We start from the raw sequence: 6,000 nt of genomic DNA, 5'->3' as shown, positions 1-6,000 counted from the left end.
ATAAATACACCCCGCCGCGCCCAGCCGCCGCCACAACCCTCCCCGCAGCCCTAGCCCCCTCCCCGGCCCTGCACTGCCGCCGCCGCCCAGACCTCCGCCCGCCGCCCCTGGCCTCCGTGGGCAGCCCGCCCCGCGCCACCCCGGCCCACGGTGAGTGGAGGAATGAGTTTCCCTCGCTCCCCTCCCCGCGTAGCCCTACCCCCGGCCGCCGCCGTGCCCTAGGGCCGCCGGATTTGGGTGGCGCCGCCGGCCCCTGTTCCCCCCCTCCTCTGTTCTGGTAACGAGAGGAAGAAGAAAGGCAAAATTTCCTCGAGCCCCCTGCCCTTTTGCCTTTTCCCTAAAGGACCACATCTCCCCTTAAATCCTTTTCCCAAATAACCCCCCCCCTACTCATCCTATTTAGTAAATGAACCCCTCCACTGCACAAGATAATTACGGATAGGTCCCTGACCCTTTTTAGAGTACCCTGATTATTTCTAGAAATTACAATCAAGCCCTCCTCTTCCCGACAGAAATCACAAATAGGTCCTCAGGCCCTATTTCCTTCCCTAAAACCCCGTTCGGCCTATCATTTTATGCGCCAAAAATCCCCCGTTTGCCCTGAAACTTTACCACGACATTTCTAGCATAATGACGGCCGTGCCATCAAGAAATCCCCCGCAAATATTATTTCTACCATTTTTTTCTTAAGTTATTTCCGATTCAGACTTGTAGATAAAACCGTTACCTCTTTTCTTTATTGAATGTTGTTTATGTGCACCGTAGATCACGAGGTGACCGAGGGAGAGCCCGTCGACGAGCAGTGCTACGAGCAAGAGTCCGAGAACCAGTGCCGCGAGCCAGAAGGACAGTACCTCGATCAGGACTTCCCGGAAGGCTTTGTGAATGGCAAGTCCAATCCCATCTTTTGATGCATATTTATCCTAGATTCATAAATACAAACGGGAGACCATGGGGAAGGGATACGATCTGTGTGAGTGATATTCCGGTTATGACTTCATGGGTCATTAATCCCGTGGTAGCTTCCGCGTTGGCTAGCTAGATTCAGCTAAGGTGGGTAATGGCTTTGTTAGGATCCGCCGCGACATTAAGGTGTTCGTAGCGCGGTACCCTACTTGTGGGTAAAGTGTACAACCTCTGCAGAGTGTAAAAATCTATTCGAATAGCCGTGTCCACGGTATTGGGCACGTTACGGCATGGTCACTTCAATAGATGTTTCGAGAGGATTGGTCTTGTGGCATAGGTTGGTTCGAAAGTACTCGGCATTTGTGCAGTAAGCTACTGTGGACGCCGAGTCCGATGAACCTAGAACTGGGATCCTTGTGCAGGATCAACACTACTTATGATTTGATTGCTATAAAAATGTTTTGAGAAAGTGCTTTTGATAAATAAACCTTTGCATGTGAAAAATCTGCTTTATCGCAAATAAACCCTAACCCCACCCTTGATATAACCGTGCATGATCTCTGTTATCACCCCTCCGCGGGTGTGGTTGGACTTGTTGAGTACCTTTGTACTCACCCCATTTATATTTGTGGTTTTCTCAGAGGAAGATCCGGACTACGTGATCGGAAACGACGAGTAAGGGTCGTGTCCGCGCCCAACTTTGCCTGTGGTGTGGACTCACCGCGGGATGCTTCTGCTAGCGTGTCACTCTGAGCCTGATCTGGATCCCGCGTGGGTCACGCTTTGGTGTATTACCGTAGCTATTTTATTACTAGTTATCGTTTGTATCGAATGCCCACCTCCTCGGAAGTTTGTACGGTAATGTACTATCTGATGTAATAAATGTGTATCAGCCTCCTGGGACTGATTTTTATCACATTTAAGTCACCTCGGATGAGGGGACGCCTCAGGTGGTATCAGAGCCGTAGGTTGGCCGTAGGACGTGACCCTAAGAGCGAAACCCCTTTTTAAACCCTAGGACTTGTTTTGATTTAGAAATCTTTCTGCACAAAGACTCACCACTGGTTTTTTCTGCCCTGTTCCAGATGGCTGACAATGGATGGGTCAACGGAATCTGCCACGCAGAGCCCGGCCTTCCTAAATTATTATTGCTCAGCCTGGAACGCGTTGGGGTTGTGGAACCACCAGAGTATGCCTACCGTGAATACATCTCCGGAGGCACCCTTCGGTGTGACATTATGATTTTTGTGGAGAGAAGTACCCGCTACCCTGATGTGGACCCTTGGTTCATCTCCACCGTTGGGTTCCGCTTCCCCGACACCTACCGAAGGGCCGCCCGTAAAGCCCTGCGACGGCTGCGTGTGCTTTACAGGCACCATCTTCAGCGGACCCCAATGGGATTTTTCCCACCCGCTGAGAGAAGGGGACGCACTTGGATTGCCCGGATAAGGGGGCTCGGATGAGAAGAAGAAGATTTAGAAGATACGGTTTCCCACCTATCCATCTACCTTACTGGCTTGGATGCACTCTACCGCGAACAGACGGCCCAACTGAGGGAACTAATCCACGGGATTGAAAAGTTAACCCAGGAGCTGGAGGAACAACGGGCAAGGGCCGCCAGCGCCGAGTGTTCCTTAGCCGCTCTCCAAGCCCAGATGCAAGAATACAAGAACCGCAACGGAATAGGTGGATGGATAGAGGAAGAAGAAGAAGAAGAAGAACCCATGGAAACCCACTGGGATAAAGGCACACAGACCGAAGATCGAAGCCTCCCAATAAAGAAGCGCCCTATCATGATCGAGGAAGAGTTTCCATGATAGGATTAGCATTCCGAGTTAGAACCTTACCCTAATGACCACGTATCCACGAAAACTGTACCACCCCTGTTGTAATAATAAATAATATCTACTCTCTTTGCACCTATGCCAGATTGTTTACCCTGTCCTTATTTTCAGATGGCTGAGAATGGGTGGACCCAGGGCATTTGCCATGAGGAACCTGGTTTTCCCCGCCTTTTGATCAACTCCCTGGAGCGCCTCGGTATTACCGAGCGCCCAAGGTACTACAGCAGGGAGTACGAATACCTCGGTACTCGACGCTGTAGGGTGGTTCTCTCCATCGCCAGAAGCACCCGCCACCCCGACATCGAACCATGGCGAGTGACTGCCACGGGATTCCAACATCAGGACGCCTATCCCTTGGCCATCAGGAAAGCTCTCCGTTACCTGTGCCGGATCTTCGAAGAGCACCTCATTCCCACCCCAATGCGGCTCTTTCCTCCGGTCATCAGGACGCAAGTCTGGCAGGCCCGCATGAGGAACCTGGAACGGCGCCGCCAACACGAAGACCTGTTGTACCATGTGGTCGCATACCTCGTCTCCCTGGACAAGCTCTTTGACGAGCAAGCCCAAATCTTAAGGGGGCAAACCCACCGGGCTGAGCAAGCCGAGCTTGCAGTGAGGATGCACCAAATCCGGGTGGCTCAAGCCGAAGCAAGGACCGCGGCTGCTATAAGTAGCGAAGCCATCGCTCAGGAAAGCCTCAGACAAATCCAGGATCGGCGCATGCAAGAATGGACCAACGGCGGAACGCCCGTCCCGGCAATCGGGGAAACCCGAGTCCTAATCGGAACACCCATCACGGGATGGGGAGGACTTTTTAGAACCCCGCAAGCTCCACCCGAAGGTACCGAAGGGACAGCTGCAGCCACAGGAGGAGGAGCCGTCGAGCAACCCCAGGAAAATGGGATCCTCGAAGACGACGAGGAAGAGCTACTCATTCCACTGGAAGTGCACTCCGCCCCAGAAGACGACTCGCCCCGTGAGTAGTATGCCCTAGAGGTGCCCCAGGGGAGAAGCCGTCCCGGCCCCGAGTTTAGAGTCGTGCCTACCCATCCGTTGTGCCTTTTGTACCCGATCGTGTAGTACGTATTCCAGCTGTACCCACCCAAGTGTTGTACCCCAGCGTAATAAATAAAACTATTTGCACTTGTTGCTTGTTAGCCTGTGTGATTGCCGGTAGTAAATGAAGGCTGCCTTTTCAAAAATAAAACATCCCTTACTACCAAGGCCAAGTCTCATAAGGGTTTTTGCCCAATGCACAGACAGCCACCAGGCGTAATATCAGGGCCTTCCAAAGGCAGGCACATGCCACTCCAAGTGCGGAGGGGCAACAGGGTGTGCAAGGACAAGCCCCCGACCAGGAAGATCAGGAAGATCAGGAAGTGAGCCAGCAGGGAGGAGAAAGCCAAGTAGGAGCACGACATGCCCCACCACCACCGGCCATTGACCTGGTGCAAGTATTGAACAACCAGAACCTCCTACTGCAGGCTTTGACCAATGTCGTCGCCAACCCAAGGCCCCGGGAGCAGAATGCAAATGACAAACTGACGGCCTTTCTGAGGACCAAGCCACCCACCTTTGCAGGATCCTACAACCCCTTGGACGCAGATGACTGGCTGCGTGTTATCACGAGGAAACTCGAGCCATTTGAACATGGAGACCGTGATAAGGTCCGTTTAGCCGCTCACCAACTCACTGGAACTGCTTTGGCTTGGTGGGAGAATTACTGTGCAGCTGCGCAAGATGCCTCCACTATCACTTGGAAAGAGTTTGCGGATGAATTCCGTCGCTATCACATCCCAGCAGCCACCATGAAGCGCAAGGCAGATGAGTTCCGTGAGCTGCAGCAAGGCAACAGGTCGGTTGAAGAGTACACATACCAGTTCATAGAACTAGCCCGCTATGCACCGGAGGAAGTAGACAAGGATGAAAAGAAGCAGGATATGTTCAGAAAGGGGTTAAATACCGAACTTAAGAAGCTGCTCTCCCCATGCATCTACCCAGACTTCAACACACTGATGAACATGGCTATTATCACTGAGAGAGCCATGGCCGAAGAAAAGAGAGACAATAAGCGTAAGTTCCTAGAAGCCAAGGCTCGTCAGCAGGACCGTTTCCAGAAACCAAGGCACTTTGGCCCTCCAGTGGCCAAGTCTCAAGCCCCTATGCAGTATAGGACCCAGCCACAAGCCACGGGCTCTCAAGCTCCCAACACCCAGCAAAGACAGTTCAAGAGCCAGAGCACCATAAAGGTCCCACAAAGTAATACAAGCCAAGTTACTGCCAGCAGCAATACCCGAGCATGCTACAACTGCCGTGAGACAGGACACTTCATTGCAAACTGCCCATATACCAATAACAAGCCGGCAGCACCAGCCCTCTCCAACTCAGTAAATGGACCGAGGCCAGCCTTATCAGGAGCCAATCGTGTACCCCTCCGCAATAACAATACCGGCAACAACAATCAGCAAATGGGGCCGCCCCAGCAGTCCTTCGGACGAGCCCGCATCAACCACATCAACGCCCAGGAGGCTCAGGACGCTCAGGGCGTAGTGTTCGGTGAGTTCCTAGTCAGCTCAGTTTTGGCAACAATATTGTTTGATTCTGGAGCATCACATTCATTCATATCCTCGAGTTTTGTGGAGAGACACAATATACCTACAGTGCTACTTAAGACACCCCTATTAACCCGAACGCCCGGAGGTGACATAAGGTGCCGGCTGGGTTGTTCTAGGGTAAGGATCATCCTAAGTGGGGTAGAATTCTTAGCAGACCTAGTAGTGCTTAAGTCCAAAGGCATAGATGTGATCCTTGGAATGGATTGGTTAAGCCTGCACAATGGCCTTATAAGCTGTGCTGACAAGGTGGTACACCTGACCAACCCAGAAGGAGTGCAAGTAACCTGCCATACTCGGGGAGGTGGACCGGATCCAATGGTTTTTAGCATGGAGGCCAAATTCTTGGAAGAAGTTCCAGTAATAAATGAATACTCAGACGTTTTCCCGGAAGAACTCCCGGGGATGCCACCAGATAGGGATATAGAATTTGTCATTGACCTTGTCCCTGGAACCTCTCCTATAGCTAAGAGACCCTATAGAATGGCAGCCTCCGAGTTGGCAGAACTAAAGAAACAACTGGAGGAGCTACAACAAAGTGGGTTCATTAGGCCGAGCTCATCACCATGGGGAGCTCCGGTCTTGTTTGTCAAAAAGAAGGACGGAAGCATGAGGATGTGCGTGGATTACCGCGCACT

This window comes from Panicum hallii, chromosome 1 (assembly GCF_002211085.1).
Source record: "Panicum hallii strain FIL2 chromosome 1, PHallii_v3.1, whole genome shotgun sequence".
Classification (NCBI taxonomy): Eukaryota; Viridiplantae; Streptophyta; class Magnoliopsida; order Poales; family Poaceae; genus Panicum; species Panicum hallii.
Note: the sequence above shows the minus strand (reverse complement) of the source record.